This window comes from Ctenopharyngodon idella, chromosome 19 (genome assembly GCF_019924925.1).
Source record: "Ctenopharyngodon idella isolate HZGC_01 chromosome 19, HZGC01, whole genome shotgun sequence".
Lineage (NCBI taxonomy): Eukaryota > Metazoa > Chordata > Actinopteri > Cypriniformes > Xenocyprididae > Ctenopharyngodon > Ctenopharyngodon idella.
Genome location: NC_067238.1, coordinates 17431282 through 17450536, shown reverse-complemented (window position 1 = coordinate 17450536; position 19255 = coordinate 17431282). Strand labels below are relative to the sequence as shown.

Sequence of the window (19255 nt, the reverse complement as noted above, 5' to 3'; positions counted from 1 at the left end):
CTTAGCTGCATTTGAATATTGTACATTGCACAGTAAGACACAATGTTTAGCATTTAAGGCATTTGTGAAGTGTGTCTTTTCAGGAAGGCAAAATATTTTGGGCCACAAAAACACATAAAAGTGTTTATTTGATTATAATAAAATATGACAAAAAGACCAAAACAGAATATAACCAGTATTTACACTTAAAACAGCTGAGCGAACTTTTACAATGTTTAAATGTGAAAATAATAATAGAAATAATAAAAACATTAGGAAGTACATGCAGAAAAGATCCTCTTCTCCCTCCCAGAAGATAGCATGAAAATAGAAATTCATTCCATTTTTTTAAAACAGCCTATATTTAAATGAATATTTGCAATTTTTAATTTAAGAATTATATTCTTGAGGAACAGTGCAAAATCAAGCTTATCTTTAAATACCCTAAATTGAGAGTGTGCTATAATTGCAAATATAATATAAGATAATATATATGCTGTTTAATTTAATACAGCATGTCTTGCTGAACTCTCAAGTTTGGTTGATATATGGTTAAGGAATCTACAGGAAAAGTCTCAGTGTTTTTGGCATAATAATGAGGCATGTGACTTGGAGCAGATGTAATTCAATCTTTGATGCACTTGAAGCTGTAGTATCTGTGGAAGGAGTGGCAGGTGTAGCAAAAGCTGTAATAAAAAGATTAACAAATTAGCTGGAACGGATCAAATATACCTTGTTTACCTTTTTCGCTTCATTCAAGTCAAAATGGGGAAAAATGTTACTATAAAAATTAGCTTTTTCTTGTCCGTATTTCTATGATATTAACGTTACAGAAGAATATCTATTGAGTCATAGTGCTTACTGGAGCCATTGACGGAAATTGTTTGAGAAATTATATTCAGTGGTTTGATATTTCCTGTTTCCACTGCTTTCAAAAGGGTGTCTGAAATCTCTTTTCCGGATGGTACAGATTGGTTGGAGCTGAAAACTAGTTGTGTTGTCGTGATGATTGACCCGGGTCTGAAATACACACACACACACCAAACACAAACATACACATGTTTGTTTCACTATATTACTGAAGACATTTCATTGACTTCCATTGATTTATATTGGGTTAATGATATTTTCTATGACCTAACCCTAAACACAACCATCACAGAAACATGTGCAAAACACTAGATTTAAAAAAAAAAACATGATTTAACTGATTATATAAGCCTTTTTAAGTAGTGAGGACCAATAAAATGTCCTCACTAGTTGGTTGTCATAATATTTCACTATATAAGTGAGGACATTTGGTCCTCTTAAGTAGCCAAACCTGTACACACACACACACACACACACACACACACACACACAAAAAGCATGATTGCAATATGCTGTATTTACCTGAATCCTTGGACAATCGCTCTGAGAAAGTTATCATATTTGGGTTTGTAGATATCTTCAAGCTGTATCAAATAACAAACAATTACAGACGTCACATTAAAAAGGGTATTGCAATTTTTTATTACACAGTGAAGCGTTGGTAATAAAAATGATCTCTTGTGTTAAAAACAGGTTTAAAATCAAGAAATTTTCATTAGAGAGGCAGTAACTTTAACTCACCTGATCTGTCACCAGCTTAGACCTATTCTTAAACTCCTGAGACTCTGAATTGTTGAGTGCGGTCGTAAATGTGTCAGAAGAGTGAAACTCCAGATCTGTTACTATCTCAGGTACTGTTTTTGCAGTAGTTGTAGGCACTTTAGTTGTGGGTCCTGTAGTGGTTGATGTATTGGTTACACTAACAGCTGTAGTTTTTGATGCAATTGAAGAGAGTATGGTTGTGGCTGTTGTTTGTGGTGTTGTTGTGTTGAATGATGCAGCAAGAGTTGATGTGGCTGTTGATGTTTTGCTTATACTAAGCGTTGAACTTGCAGAAGCTGGTGAAACAGAACCGGCTGAAATCAAGGTAGAAGCTGTTGGCTGTGATGCTGTTGTTGTAGATGTTGCATTAGTTGTGGATGTTGTGGTCTGTGTTGTGGGTGGTTTAGGTGTACTATGAAAGGCTGCTGAAGTAGGCAATATTGATTTAGATGCTTTTGTATTAAATGCACTAGCAGTGGATGATCCAGCAAGAGTTGATGCGGCTTTTGAGGATGATGTTGTTGTGGATGTTTCGCTTATACTAAGCGAAACAGAACCGGCTGAAATCAAGGTAGAAGCTGTTGGTTGTGATGCTGTTGTGGTAAATGTTGCATTAGTTGTGGATGTTGTGGTTGGTGTTGTGGATGATTGAGTTGTATTATGAAAGGCTGCTGAAGTAGGCGATGTTGATTTAGATGTTGTTGTATTAAATGCACTAGCAGTGGATGATCCAGCAAGAGTTGATATGGCTTTTGAGGATGCTGTTGTGGTAGATGTTGCATTAGTTGTGGATGATGTGGTTGGTGTTGTGGATGATTGAGTTGTATGAAAAGCAGCTGAAGAGGGAGTGGTTGAAATAGGCAATGTTGCTTTAGATGCACTAGTGTTGGATAATCCAGGAATAGTTACTGGTTCAACTATAGAAATTGTAACTGCTGATATTAGAAAAAGATGATCAGGTTAGATCGAACCGTATGTCAACACTGACAAAAAAAAGTCATTGTATCATGTTTAATTAATTTCCAGTTCAGCTATACCAGGTTTATTTTTTATACTTTCCTTTTATCCTGTAAAACTGAACACATGTAAAACAAGATTTTTTTTCTATCTTTCTTTCAGATGTAATCAGACCTACCTGAATCTGTGACAGAAACAGAACTTATGTTAATTTTTGAAATCTCAACATTTGATGGCACAAACTGTGTAGAGTTGAACGTGAGCTCTGTGTCTGTAATGACTGACCCAGCTCTGCAAGAAATTCAGAACCAGTATTATACTGTGTTCATTTATGATTTGACAGTTTGACCACTACAGTATATAACCAGTTTACTTACTTTCTCCCAGTTTAATGCACACACACACACACACACACAGACACACACACACACACACACACACACACACACACAGGTTTGTTTTGCTATCTTAGTGAGGTCATTCCACAGACGTAATGGTTTTTATACTGTACAAACTATACATTCTCTCCCCCTACACTACCCCTAAACCTACCCATCACAGAAAACTGTCTGCATTTTTACATTTTTAATAAAACATTGTTTAGTATGTTATTAAAGCTATTTTAAATATGAGGACTCATGAAATGTCCTCATAAAACATGTTTACGTCGTAATACCAGTGTAATACCCATGTCATTATACAAATTTGTGTCCTCATAAATCATGAAAACAAACACACACACACGCACACACACTTTAAATATTATTATAAATATTATATATGTACCTGAATCTTAAAACATGAGCTCTTATGAAGGAAGGATACTTCAATTTATAGATTGTCTCAAGCTGTAACAAATTACAGACAGTTACAATAAACACCTGTAATTTGGTATGATTTGGCTTGTGAGTTTATCAAAAGCTTCAAATAAATAAATATAAGGGGCTGTACAGTTAATCAAAATCAAACTGAAATCACGATATATCAACTCAAAGGCTGATACCGTTTTCGAGGTTTCGGTTCACAGCAAATTCTGCTTCTAGCAAACTCTTTCTGTATATTCTGTGAGTTTAACATGTATTTTAGGAAAGCAATGTGTTATTTCTCAAATTTTTGAGGACAGATGTTTACAGCATTTCATCAGACAACTGCACAGCAAAAATAAAAGCTTGAGGGTTTGTTAGTTGTTAGGGGTTATTAGTTAGTTAATTTTTAATAACTGTATTAATATTTTTATTTTAATATCACTATTTAAGATATAAATTCATTTAGCAGTACAATTGTTATTACTATTTGCAGTAAAGTAGTATTATTTTAATTATTCAATTTGATTAGGCTCTTAAAACTCCAGTGTATGTAATGTGAACTGTAATTTGGACACTAAAACAACTAAAGAGAACTTTGAGTTTACTTTAAAATCTAGCTACAAAAACTATGCCAAGACATTTTTACAATCAAAATAAAACACTAATTGGGAAAAAAAAACCTCTTACATATTTTATCTGTTTACATGCATGTGACCATTAACCAACATCAGAGAACCCTGAATACAGGAATGTGCCTTTGTTTTGAATTAAAATCTTAGGAGGTACATCAAGTAAAGTTTAAGGGGTTTGGCTGACAAAACGTTTGTGAATCCCTGATGTAAGCTGCCGTTATAGTGAATCAATTAAGTGGGTTTAAACTCACGTTGTCCTTAACATGCTTAGCCCTGTCCTTGAAAGCCTGAGAGGATTAATCATTGAGTTCAGGTATAAACGTCTCAGAGCAGCGGATCTCGAGCAGCACACTGGCTGTGTGAGCACTGGTTGTGAAAGGAGACATTGAGCTTGTGTTGGCTGCTGGTGTTGCGGAGGAAGATTCAGCAAGAGTTGTTGTGGCTGTTGTAGATGATGTTGAGTCTGTTATTGTGGACTGAGTTGCTGAAACAGTTATGTATATTGTACATATAAGTGAATTATTTTTATGATATTTTTTATCTCAATTGTTGTAAAAGTTGATTCACCTACCAATCAAAATGTACAAAATAATAAAAGCTTTTCTCTCCATGTTGGAAAGCGTCCAGTGAGTCTGCAATGTGAGCAATATGTCACTGAAGAGTTAACTATGTGTGAACTTTATTAATGTAAGTAACCTGTTGAAGCTATAGTTTTAACATAACATTTCTAGAATATGTTGAAAAGTGAAAAACAAAATCCTAAAGAGGGAAAGACCAGAGATGTCTGCTGAGACATAATAACAATAACAACAGTAACAATAAGAGTAATGATTTAATATAACAATATTCAAATCAAATTCCTATAGCTACAGTATTTTACTATTATGACTCTCTTAATATTTATTTATTATATTTTTTTTATTTAGCTACAATATTTTCCTATGACTCATTATTAACACCAGCATTTCAAAAAACAAATGGACAAGCAAAATAATCTTGTTTTCGGTTTGAAATAAAATTTTGCTTACCCATTGGCAGATTATTTTGCTTGTTTTAAGGGAAAACTCAATTAATTTTGACTTATTTTTTCTGAAAACAAGACAATAATTTTTACTTGTCTAGAAAATGCTTATTGATTTAAGAATTTTTAGATATTTGGACTATAGAAACAAGACAAGTAAGAAAGTAAGCATTTTTTGCAGCATATAAAGGTTACTTGTAAACAGAAGTGCAATTTTCTTGTGACTGAAGATGTGTTACAAAACTTTATAATTCATTTAATTTAATTTAACACTCATGCTATGTCCCATAAAAAAGTTTTGATGATTTCCTTTTGTGATATTTCCCACACTTTAATATATAAATATAATTTACACAAACATCTTTAGTGAAATAAAATGTTCTTACCAATCTTTAAGCAGATTTATAACTGAACGTGTTGATTTGAATTCGCTGTTGCCTCGGTGGTTTTAAGTAAGCCTGCAAGTTATGTCCCAGTTTTTTACTTCTTATACTTGCGATGATACTGCCTTTTAAATGCACACAATGATGACATGAAGGGTTTTTCCCTTTCATTGAAATGCAGGAATAAACTATAATGTTCCTCTGCACTTGTTTCTTACAGTCATTACACATTTCTCAATACTTAGGTAACTTTTCTAGAACTCTCCGAGCACAAAAGCATTCTTTGTGAGTGAAACTGGATCTTTTTTTTTAATTGCTTTGGCACAAAATGCATTTGTTGATTACATCTTTTACATGACATGAATTCTTCTCTCAGATACAATCATCAGCACTATGTACTTGCAGGCCAAATTGTACGATCACATGTTATTTTTAAAACTGTTAAACTTAAGTTCAAAACCTACACAAGCTCAATAAGACAGCAATACTGTACTGAAAATATATTACAAATCAAAAAAAAAAAAAAAAAAAAAAGGAATACTAATCAAAACAATTAGACCAGCCACAGTGGATTGTAGCTCAAAACCTTCAAAAACAATTTCTTTAGCATCTATTTCATTATCATCTTTATCTAAAGGATAATTTTGTAGTGTAATGTAAACATGGACAATTAAAGCAATAAGCCCCAAGCCATGGTTTACAGTGAATTTATAACAGCTAAGGGGCGTTGTTAGGTACAACGCGGAGCCCTTAGCTGTTATAAATTCACTGTAAACCATGGCTTCACGGGGCTTATTGCTTTTATAAAACGGTTACCACACAATACAAATATTAAAGACGAAAAAATATGTATCAATGCAACTTTCATGAAGTAAAATCATTAAAAGCCTTCCTTCCGCTGGAAAAAATAGTCCGTGACCGTGAACAGCAACAGAAGTTACATTATTATGCCATTACCATAGGACTGACCTGAAGGAAAATGCTAAATCTGAATGATTATTGAGTGACCGAGTGTATTACCTGTATTCAGATTTAGCATTTTTCTTCAGGTCAGTCCTATGATCATTATAAAAAATTCATTTGAATGTCCACTGAGATCTTGTCTTTTCAACATTTAATGGGTTTTCCCGTGCCCTGCTGACACTGACAGCGCTAGTCAAAGCATTTGTCAGTTGCGTCTTGTTCCGTGCTCACAACAAGTTTCAATATAAAAGTCTTTGCGAATGAGTGACTCGCTCATAAAGACAATCTTTGCTGCCATCTAATGGCGTAATAATGTAACTTCTGTTGCTGTTCATGGTCACGGACTATTTTTTCCAGCGGAAGGAAGGCTTTTAATGATTTTACTTCATGAAAGTTGCATTGATACATATTTTTTGTCTTTAATTCTTGTATTGTGTGGTAACCTCCGCTCCGCGTCATGCCTAACAACGCCCCTTATCTATTATAAATTCATTGTAAACCCATGGGGCTTATTGCTTTATTTTAACTTTTTTTTTTTTTTTTTTAAAGAAATGTTACAAAAGAAAATGTGCAATGCCACCTGTTGTTAGTGTTTTTAGGTCATTATTTTATGACTGACAAAGTGTACTTGGTGGGTGAAACCTTTGCTAGTGTTATGGAAGTTGATTTGAAACACATAAAGTGTTTTGGTAGTTTTAGTGCATTTTGGAAGTGAAATTAACTGCTGTGCCAAGCTCAAAGTTGGTTAGGAAAAATGCATTTTAGACATCTCACTGGTGTTTGGCTGTTCACATGGTTCTGTACAGGAAGCAACAGGAAGGACCTGGGCTTTTCAATTCTTATCTGCATGTTCATTTATTTCCGTGAATGTATCAATTCAATCCTTCCAGTGTGTGATTATGATTGGATTCCACACTGCTTTGGCCCCCCTAAATTTCCACCCAGCCCCCCTAAAAATTTGAGATTATCTCCGTAATAAGTATACTCATTTGTTATCGCCTCTGTCCCCTTTAAAACAGGCTTCAGCTCATCCCCGTATTTTAATCGCCGTAATTCAGTGTGTTCTTCAAACCGCAGCAGCGCAGCGCCAGCGTCAAAAGAAGAGGACAACATGTGTGCATTTATTTATAGATTATGATATCTGCAACTGTGTAGTTCTTTGTCATAAATACGAAAAGAAATGCACAGGAAAAGGAGTGTAAATGGCAAATGAGCTAACGAGTGGTCCTCTGCAGCCATCTACTGGTCATTCCAGCACCCCATTCCAGCCCACAAACCTCTTCTGCCTCTGGTGGTCCCATCCTGCACAGACTTTTCTTCATCTCCACTGGTCCTGTTCAACACCAAGCCTGTTTCCTCACCCAGCTCCTGTTCAATGTTATTGATGTTCACACCCAGCCTTCCTCTCCTGCCTGCTTCAGATTCTAATAACTCTATTTTATTATGTTTATTATTTCTAATAGCTATCTTGTGTTAACATTAATAAGGACCTTCTGTGACATTAGCTTTAGGTCAGTCAGTCAAAAAACAAACAATCAAACAGTGATCCTTATTTGCAGCAGTGTCAGAGTTTAGGGTCATACCATTCAGAACATTCACGGCTGATTTTAACATTTGAGTGAATGTCTATTTTTCCATTTTCTCATCCTCACACCAAAATAGCTTGATTGACATTTCTATCTGCAGCTTCTTGATTCACTGCCAAAAATTCCAGAAGAATGATCATTGGCAGCATCTAGTGAATGACGCTCCTCCGTCATCTCTGTATCTTATCAACCCTTATCAACATTTCACAAAAATACCAGTTCTCAGTTTACAGTTTTCCAGATGAACTTCTGTAAACCACAGAAAGAGTGACCTAAAACTAAAAGTAAACTGAGTCTAGTTGCATTTTGAAAATTGTTCATTGCACAGATAGACACACAATGTTTAGCATTTAAGGTATTTGTGAAGTGTGTCTTTTCAGGAAGGCAAAATATTTTGGGCCACATAAACACATAAAAGTGTTTATTTGATTATAATAAAATATGACAAAAAAAGACCAAAACAGAATATAACCAGTATACCCTTAATACAGCTGAGCGAACTTTTACAATGTTTAAATGTGAAAATAATTATAGAAATAATAAAAACATTAGGAATTACATGCAGAAAAGATCCTCTTCTCCCTCCCAGAAGATAGCATGAAAATAAAAAAATTCATTCCATTTTTTTTAACAGCTTTTAAATTAATATTTTCAATTTTCAATTTAAGAAATATATTCTTGAGAAATAGTGCAAAATCAAGCTTATCTTTAAATACCCTAAATTGAGAGTGTGCTATAATTGCAAATATTATGCATAAGATAATATACAGTGGTGGTCAGAATTATTGGCACCCTTGGTAATTATGATCAAAGATGACTATAAAAATAAATCTGCATTGTTTATCCTTTTGTCACGATCACTGTCTGTTCCTGGACTCCATTTCCCATAATCCTCCCTTCCAATCACCTGCACACTCCACACCAATCACCAAGTGCCACACACACCTGCAAATCATTACCTGGACTATTTAAGACACACACACACACACACACCCTTTGCGAAGTCTTGATTTGCCCCGGTGATCACTTCTGAGCGTTTTCTTGTGGATTGTATTTCTGTTGCCATTGGACTGTTTATTGGACTGTGTTTGTTTGCCGCCTGCCCTGATCCTTGCCTGTTATTTGGACTCTGCTTGTCTGCCGCCTGCCTCGACCATTGCCTGTCCCTGTTTGTGTCTCTGCCTTTGCCCCTGTCTACTCTGTAAGTACTTTTAATAAACAAGCTGCAAATGGATCCTCACGCATTCGACCCATCATTACAGAAGACTTCGCCATCAAACGATCCAGCAGCTTCTACAAGCGCTTCCAGCCTTAGCATGGACCCAGCAATACGCCTCGTCCGCCTTCGGCAAGGTAATTGTACACTCGAGGACCACATTCAGAAGTTTTTAGACATTGCCTATTTCTCTGACCTGCCTGACTGTGCCCTCATTGACTTCTTTGGCTATGGATTAAACGAACCATTGAAGGACTACTTACTTATTAATGGTCCCCGAGGGTCGTTCGTGGAATTTCTGGACTTTGCCCTGCTTACTGTTGGTTCACTTTTTACTGTGGGTGTCGCGGAGGAACGCGACACCTCGTCCCCCCATGTAATGGCTGCCTCTAAAGAGAGCCTGCACAAAATGGCGGCCACAACATCATCACATCATGTCTCCGCTGATCTTCCAGAGCCAAGTCAAGTCTCCGTTGATCCTCTAGAATTACATCACGTCTCTGGATCTGTTTGGGAGCGGAGTGGGTTGCGTTCCAGTGTGGCTGATCCAGCGCTGACTTCAGTACGAGCGGCTGGCATTCCTAAGCCTCCGCCGGTTGCGACGCACTCAAGCTCGCCGGTTGCGACGCACTCAAGCTCGCCGGTTGCGACGCACTCAAATTCTCTGGATGCTATGGACAAGATGGCCGCTTTGCCAGTGCCCACGGGCAAGATGGCCGCCCCGCCAGTGTCTGGGAACATAGGGGTCGTTCCAGCCAGTGAGTCCACTCCAGAACCAGCTCCAGTCCGCGAGTCCGCTCCAACCCGTGAGCCCGCTGCAGCACCCACCGAGGAGGTAGGCACAGAGCCACCGCCTCAACTATGCAAACGGAGGAGGAGGAGGAAGAAGGCTTCCTCCAGCCCTCAAGGCCCGGAGGCCTTCCCAGAGCCCACTGTAGGCCCGGAGGCCGTCCCAGAGCAGCCCGCTGCCGTCCCAGAGCAGCCCGCTCTTCCTGATACGGCCACGGAGGCCGGCGCCGAGCTCCTCGCCCTGCCGGCGCCACCCGAGCTCCTCGCCCTGCCGGCGCCACCCGAGCTCCTCGCCCTGCCGGCGCCACCCGAGCTCCTCGCCCTGCCGGCGCCACCCGAGCTCCTCGCCCTGCCGGCGCCACCCGAGATCCTTACCCACGAAACCGCCACGGCCTCCGTTGAATTCCCCAAGAACTTTTTGGGGGGGGGCCATATACCTGAGGGTGGGGAGCTTGTGGGTGGGGACCCTGCACGGCCGCGATCATCAGCGGCCTCCGAATTGCTTGAGCTTGCGGGTGGGGACCTTACACGCCCACGGCCTTCAACCGCCTGTGAACTGCTGTGGCCAGCTACGGACCCTGACCCGCCGTGGTCGCCCGTGGCACCTGACCCGCCGTGGCTGCCCGTGGCACCTGACCCGCCGTGGCTGCCCGTGGCACCTGACCCGCCGTGGCTGCCCGTGGCACCTGACCCGCCGTGGCTGCCCGTGGCACCTGACCCGCCGTGGCTGCCCGTGGCACCTGACCCGCCGTGGCTGCCCGTGGCACCTGACCCCCCGTGGCTGCCCGAGTTCCTGGACCTGCATTGGAGACCCCGTTCCCGTCTGCCAACAGGTCTCCAATGCACCCACCCCCCCTCCCTATCTGGGCCATTTACGCCGCGAGGACGCGCCTTCCGGAAGGGGGCGTTATGTCACGATCACTGTCTGTTCCTGGACTCCATTTCCCATAATCCTCCCTTCCAATCACCTGCACACTCCACACCAATCACCAAGTGCCACACACACCTGCAAATCATTACCTGGACTATTTAAGACACACACACACACACACCCTTTGCGAAGTCTTGATTTGCCCCGGTGATCACTTCTGAGCGTTTTCTTGTGGATTGTATTTCTGTTGCCATTGGACTGTTTATTGGACTGTGTTTGTTTGCCGCCTGCCCTGATCCTTGCCTGTTATTTGGACTCTGCTTGTCTGCCGCCTGCCTCGACCATTGCCTGTCCCTGTTTGTGTCTCTGCCTTTGCCCCTGTCTACTCTGTAAGTACTTTTAATAAACAAGCTGCAAATGGATCCTCACGCATTCGACCCATCATTACACCTTTTGATCTTTAATTCATAAAATTAGCAAAAATCTAACCTTTCATTGAAGGAAAAGAATTGAAAGTGGGGGGAAAATCACATTATGAAATAAATGTTTTTCTCCAAAACATGTTGGCCACAATTATTGGCACCCCTAGAATTTTTTATGAATAAATATCTCTGAAGTATATTCCCATTCATATTTACATTTGTTTTAGCACACCAGGGTGATCATGAACATGAAATTGTCCAGCCATGACTTCCTGTTCCACAGGAGTAAAAACATGAGGAAACACAATCGCCAAATTCCCTTAATCATTCATCACAATGAGTAAAACCAAAGAATATAGTTCTGATGTGCAGCAAAAGATTGTTGAGCTTCACAAAATAAAAAGTGGGTTTAAGAAAATAGATAAAGCATAGAAAATCCCCATTTCCACCATCAGGGCAACAATTAAGAAGTTCCAATCAACTAAAGATGTTACAAATCTGCCTGGAAGAGGACGTGTTTCTAAATTGTCCTAATGCGCGGTGAGGAGGAGAGTTTGAGTGGCCAAAGATTCTTCAAGCATCACAGCTGGAGAATTGCAGAGATTAGTTGAGTCTTGAGTCTCAGAAAGCCTAAAAAAAATTATCAAATAGCACCTACATCCCCACAAGTTGTTCGGGAGGGTTTCAAGAAAAATCCTCTGCTCTCATCCAGAAACAATCTCCAGAATATTCAGTTGTCAGACAAGACTGGAACTTCAAATGGGACCGGCTTCTATGGTCAGATGAAACTAAAAAAAGAGCTTTTTGGCAGCAAAAAAGGTTAAATATACTGCTGGATCTTTAATGGTGTGGGCCTATTTTTCTGCTGGAGGTCCTGGACATCTTATTCAGATACATGGTATCATGGATTCTATCAAATACCAACAGATAAAAAAACAAAACCTGTCCGCTTCTGCTAGAAATCTTATAATGGGCCGTAGTTGGATCTTCCATCAGGACAATGATCCAAAACAAACATCAAAATCAACACAAAAATGTGTCACTGAGCACATAATGAAGCTTCTGCCATGGCCGTCCCAGTCCCCTGACCTGAACCCTAAAGAAAATGAGTGGAGTGAACTGAAGAGAAGAAGCACCAACATGGAGCTGGGAATCTGAAGGATCTGGAGAGATTCTGCATGAAGGAATGGTCTCTGATCTCTTGTCAGGTGTTCTCCAAACTCATCAGGCATTATAGGTGAAGACTCAGAACTGTTATCTTGGCAAAAGGAGGTTGCAAAAAGTATTGAATAAAAGGGTTCCAATAATTGTGGCCAATGTGTTTTGGAGAAAAACATTTATTTCATAATGTGATTTTCCCCCCACTTTCAATTCTTTTCCTTCAATGAAAGGTTAGTTTTTTGCTAATTTTATGAATTAAAGATCAAAAGGATAAACAATGCAAATTTATTTTTATAGTCATCTTTGATCATATTTACCAATGGTGCCAATAATTCTGACCACCACTGTATATGCTGTTTAATTTAATACAGCATGTCTTGCTGAACTCTCAAGTTTGGTTGATATATGGTTAAGGAATCTACAGGAAAAGTCTCAGTGTTTTTGGCATAATAATGAGGCATGTGACTTGGAGCAGATGTAATTCAATCTTTGATGCACTTGAAGCTGTAGTATCTGTGGAAGGAGTGGCAGGTGTAGCAAAAGCTGTAATAAAAAGATTAACAAATTAGCTGGAACGGATCAAATATACCTTGTTTACCTTTTTCGCTTCATTCAAGTCAAAATGGGGAAAAATGTTACTATAAAAATTAGCTTTTTCTTGTCCGTATTTCTATGATATTAACATTACAGAAGAATATCTATTGAGTCATAGTGCTTACTGGAACCATTGACGGAAATTGTTTGAGAAATTATATTCAGTGATTTGATATTTCAAACAAAGTTTCCACTGCTTTCAAAAGGGTGTCTGAAATCTCTTTTCTGGAAGGTACAGGTTGGTTGAAGCTGAAAACTAGTTGTGTTGTCGTGATGACTGACCCGGGTCTGAAATACACACACGCAAACATACACGTTTGTTTCACTATATTATTGAGGATATTTCATTGGCTTTTATTGATTTTATATTAGGTTAATGATATTTTCTATGACCTAACCCTAAACACAACCATCACAGAAACATGTGCACTAGATTTAAATAAAAACATGATTTGTCCAATTTTATAAGCCTCTTTAACTGGTGAGGACCAATAAAATGTCCTCACTAGTCGGTTGTCGTAATACTTCCCTATGTAAGTGAGGACATTTGGTCCTCATAAGTAGCCAAACCTGTACACACACACACACACACACACACACACACACACACACACACAAAATATGCATGATTGCAATATGCTTTATTTACCTGAATCCTTGGACAATCGCTCTGAGAAAGTTAACATATTTGGGTTTGTAGATATCTTCAAGCTGGAACAAATAGCAAACAAACATCACATTAAAAAGGGTATCGCAATATACACACACAGTGGAAGCGTTGGTAATAAAAATGATCTCTTGTGTTAAAAACAGGTTTAAAGTCAAGAAATTTGTCATCAGAGAGGCAGTAACTTTAACTCACCTGATCTGTCACCAGCTTAGACCTATTCTTGAACTCCGGAGACTCTGAATTGTTGAGTGCGGTCGTAAATGTGTCAGAAGAGTGAAACTCCAGATCTATTACTATCTCAGGTACTGTTTTTGCAGTAGTTGTAGGCACTTTAGTTGTGGGTCCTGTAGTGGTTGTTGATGTATTGGTTACACTAACAGCTGTACTTTTTAATGCAATTGAAGAGAGTATGGTTGTGGCTGTTTTTTGTGGTGTTGTTGTGTTGAATGATGAAGCAAGAGTTGATGTGGCTGTTGAGGATATTGTTGTAGGTGTTGTTGATGTTTTGCTTATACTAAGCGCTGAACTTGCAGAAGCTGGTGAAACAGAACCGACTGAAATTAAGGTAGAAGCTGTTGGCTGTGATGCTGTTGTGGTAGATGTTGCATTAGTTGTGGATGATATGGTTGGTGTTGTGGATGATTGAGTTGTATGAAAAGCAGCTGAAGAGGGAGTGGTTGAAATAGGCAATGTTGCTTTAGATGCACTAGTGTTGGATGATCCAGGAAGAGTCATTGGTTCAGCTGTAGAGGTTTTAACTGCTGATATTAGAAAAAGATGATCAGGTTAGATTGAACCTCATGCCAACACTGACAAAAGAAAAGTCAATGAATTGTGTTTAATTAATTTCCAGTTCAGTTAGGTTTATTTTTCCTTTTTTAGTGTGTTCAGTGTGTTTTCAGGTGTTATCAGACCTACCTGAATCATTAACTGTGACAGAAGCAGAACTTATGTTCAGGGCAATAACAGCTGTTTGGTTAATCAGTAAAGTATTTACAATCTCATCAGTTGGTGGCACAGATTGTGTAGAGTTGAACATGAGCTCTGTTGTGGTAATGATTGACCCAGCTCTGGAATTAAATGATCAGAAACAGTATTATATGGTGTTCCTTTATAATTTAACCAGTTTACTCCAATCTCTTGCGTCCTCCCAGTTTCACATGCACCTGTGCGCACGCGCACATACACACACATACACTTTAAATATTATAAATATTATATATGTACCTGAAGCTTAAAACATGAGCTCTTATGAAGGAAGTATACTTCAATTTGTAGACTGTCTCAAGCTGTAACAAATTACAGACAGTTACAATAAACACCTGTGATTTGGTATGATTTGGCTCGTGAGTTGATGATAAGCTTCATATGCAAAATAAATAAATATAAGGGGCTGTACAGTTAATCAAAATCAAACTGAAATCGTGATATATATAAATCAGTGGCTGACGCTGTTTTCTCGTCCATAGACAGCAATTTAACAATCCAGAAAGGTACTAAAAAATATTGTTAAAACAGTCGACGTGACTGCAGTGGTTCAACCTTAATTTTACGAGGTGACGAGAATACTTTTTGTGTGCAAAAACAAAACAAAAATAACGACTTTATTCAACAATCTCTTCTCTTGCCCGACATTATCCTTACTCAGGTGACGCAGTAAGCACAGTGCAGTGCTTCCGTGTTTACGTCCGAATGCCGGCTCAGTATTGGCCAAAGCTGCACATGATCAGCACAACGCATGCGTTTGTTTTTGACGCAGGAGCAGGACAATAATAACCTGGAAGTGCTGGACGAAAGCAACGTATCAGAATGACACAGAAGAGAAGAGATTGTTGAATAAAGCCTTTATTTTTGTTTTGTTTTTGCGCACAAAAAGAATTCTCATCACTTCATAACATTAAGGTTGAACCACTGCAGTCACGTCGACTGTTTTAATGATGTCTTTAGTACCTTGAAAGTGGTGATTATATTGCTGTCTATGGACGAGTCATATACCTCTCGGATTTCATCAAAAATATCTTGTGTTCAAAAGATGAACGAAGGTCTTACGGGTGTGGAACGACATGAGGGTGAAGAATTAAAGGTGTTGTTAGTCATTTTTCAAAAACACTGTTTGAAATTTAGTCGGGCTGACACCAACAACAAACGTGTAACCAATCAGCATTAGGGGGCGATCTGTCGAGAAGAGAGAACGAGCAAGAAAAAAAAACAAAACAGAAAGAGAGATGTAGAAAGAGAGATGAGACACAATACAAAAGAGCTCAAAAGAATATCACTGGAATGAAGGTTTATGACTGGGCAAGCGCTTTAGGACCCACATTAATATTAGAAAAGCTTTCCAGCGCTGGAGAGAGCTAAGCGGGAAGGCCTGAAAACAGACGCGGAGGCTGCTTTGATCCCTCTTCACATGGGAGTAAAACTGGGTTTGAGTGTCATAGATTGTCTGGAGCTGCTGTGCTTGTTGGGAACTAACAACAAACTCTTGTTTGTATTTACTCTTGTGGACTGTACTTTCATTTTTTTGTGCTTCCTTGTCGTCCGTTCATCATCTGCGCTTTATTTTTCATGAAGCATTTTGTTGCGTGTCAGCTGGGATAAACACATTCACTCTCGCATTACTTGTGTAACAGTGGCCAGATAGTGAGAGTTTTGCAGTTAAACTACTGCACACTGATGACCGCGAGAGAATGCGGTGTTTAGCGTCATTAATAGTGCATTCGCCTCACATGCCAGCAGCAATTGGGCTGGGCTTCGAGACCGACTCGGAGAAGGGCGGTTATGATTGGAGGGTGAGTTTTTAAGGCGGAGCAATGAAGAAAGGGATGGGTTTGTTTGGGTTGATTTCAAATATCAACAATATCCATACCCCATCAAAAATTGCTTACTCCACTTTTAATGACAGAATTTTCATTTTTGGGTGAACTAACCCTTTAAGCTGTCATTATAGTGAATCAATTAAGTTAAACTCACATTGTCCTTAACATGCTTAGCCCTGTACTTGAAAGCCTGAGAGGATTAATCATTGAATTCAGGTATAAACGTCTCAGAGCAGCGGATCTCGAGCAGCACACTGGCTGTGTGAGCACTGGTTGTGAAAGAAGACATTGAGCTTGTGTTGGCTGCTGGTGTTGTGGAGAAAGATTCAGCAGGAGTTGTTGTGGCTGTTGTAGATGATGTTGAGTCTGTTATCATAGATTGAGTTGCTGGAACAGTTATGTATATTTTACATATAAGTGAATTATTTTTATGATATTTTTTTATCTCAATTGTTGTAAAGTTGATTCACCTACCGATCAAAATGTACAAAATAATAAAAGCTTTTCTCTCCATCTTGGAAAGTGTCCAGTGAGTCTGCAATGTGAGCAATATGTCACTGAAGAGTTAACTATGTGTGAACTTTATTAATGTAAGTAACCTGTTGAAGCTATAGTTTTAACATAACATTTCTAGAATATGTTGAAAAGAGAAAAACAAAATGCTAAAGAGGGAAAGACCAGAGATGTCTGCTCAGACATAATAACAATAACAACAGTAACAATAAGAGTAATAATTTAATATAACAATATTCAAATCAAATTCCTATAGCTACAGTATTTTACTATTATGACTCTCTTAATATTTATTTATTATATTTTTTTATTTAGCTACAATATTTTCCTATGACTCATTATTAACACCAGCATTTCAAAAAACAAATGGACAAGCAAAATAAATGTTGTTGTTGTTGCAATTTTCTTGTGACTGAAGATGTGTTACAAAACTTTATAATTAATTTAATTTAATTTAATACTCCTGCTATGTCTGACAAAGACAAAACCAGGCATCCCATATAAATGTTTTGATGATTTCCTTTTGTGATATTTCCCACACTTTAATATATAAATATAATTAACACAAACATCTTTTGTTCCTCTGCACTTGTTTCTTACAGTCATTACACATTTCTCAATACTTAGGTCACTTTTCTAGAACTCTCCGAGCACAAAAGCATTCTGTGTGGGTGAAACTGGATCTTTTTTGATTGCTTTGGCACAAAATGCATTCATTCAGTGACTACATCTTTCAAATGAAATGAATTCTTCTCTCAGACACCATCAGTAATACTGTATTGAAAATATACAAATCTAAAAAAAAGAAATATTATCAAAACAATTAGACCAGCCACAGCAAGTTCCCATCGTAGCTGAACAACTAACAATTTCTTTAGCATCAATTTCATTATCATCTTCATCTTAAGAATAATTTTGTAGTGTAATATAAACATGGACAATGTAACATGAATTCAAAACAATAAAGAGGTCTTTATAATTCTTTAGAAATATTACAAATGAAAGCATGCAATGCTATCTGTTGTTAGTGTTTTTAGGTCATTGATTTATGACTGACAAAGTGTACTTGGTAGTTTTAGCAGATTTTGAATGTGAAATGAACTGCTGTGCCAAGCTCAAAGTTGAAAACTGTGTGAAGAGTTTTGAAAAAGTGACTTAATAATCATTATAAATAAATACTGTAAATATTTTGTAACATTTCTAAGGAATGTTCTCATCTGTTTTCTTAAGATTGTTCCTAAGACAAATCTGAAGAATTTGAATTCAAAGAATGATCTTAAATACGCTACAAAAACAAAAAGTCAAATAGGGTCCTCACTGTTTAATATGAGAAATATGTATTTTAGACATCTCAATGGTGTTTGTCTGTTCACATGCTTCTGTACAGGAAGCAACAGGAAGGACAACAAGTTCCAGATCCGTTCTGCAGAAACTGCCCTGGGTTTGTCAATTCTTATCTGCATGTTCATTTATTTCCGTGAATGTATCAATTCCATCCATCCAGTGTGTGATTATGATCTGATTTCAGACTGCTGAAAGCACTAATCTGCTCCACTAATCCTTTGCTATGTTTGTTAAAGGTGTAACAGCTAAAAAAAACATGACTCCAGGTCAAATTACAAGGTCACGTATGGGCACTTTCAGAGACTAGACTTCTGACTCTGTTAAAATAAGCTCAGAACCATAAGAGATCAGATAAACTTTAATCCAAATGTCTGAAACCTTTCACAAGTACAAATTAGACAAGCTCAAAGAATTCAAAATTTTAAAAGCATCTAAAGGCTTATGTTTTTGCTTTTGATTAATTTGAACTACCTTTATTTTACATTTTCATTGTCATTCCTTATAGTCATTACCAGGGGCGTCACTAGGCCCATTTTAGGAAGGCTTTAGCCCCGATAAATCCATCAAAATTTAATAAAACCACATTGCAACTGGATCTCCTACGTTTCTCTTAGTCATTCTTGGGAATTAAAACTGACACATGCCAGATGAGATGCAGATACTTGCAATTTTGTATTCGTTGTTTTGTTTATTTTTGATAATGTATGCGTATTCCAAACTTTGTCAGTTTATTTTGCCTATCAGCCTACTAAGCACTAAAGTAGAAATCTTTTTTTATTCAGGAGGTTTAGAATGTTTTATGCTTTTTTTCAGTAAAGATAATGACTTAAAGGTTAAGGCAAGATACTACAGGCAAAAATGTTTTTTTTTTTTTTCTTCTCCAATGTTTTTGTTTTTCAT

General features: G+C 38.1%; 1 long non-coding RNA gene across 1 annotated transcript; it reads right to left on the bottom strand.

The window, feature by feature from the left end:
• Window positions 1-3000: 3000 nt before the first annotated feature.
• On the bottom strand, window positions 3001-5509 carry LOC127501324 (uncharacterized). The gene is made up of 4 exons (XR_007926582.1): window positions 5414-5509; window positions 4578-4638; window positions 4258-4490; window positions 3001-3416 (listed from the first exon to the last, which is right to left on the bottom strand). It is a non-coding gene; the product is annotated as an uncharacterized LOC127501324 (long non-coding RNA).
• Between the last annotated feature and the right edge of the window lie 13746 nt (window positions 5510-19255).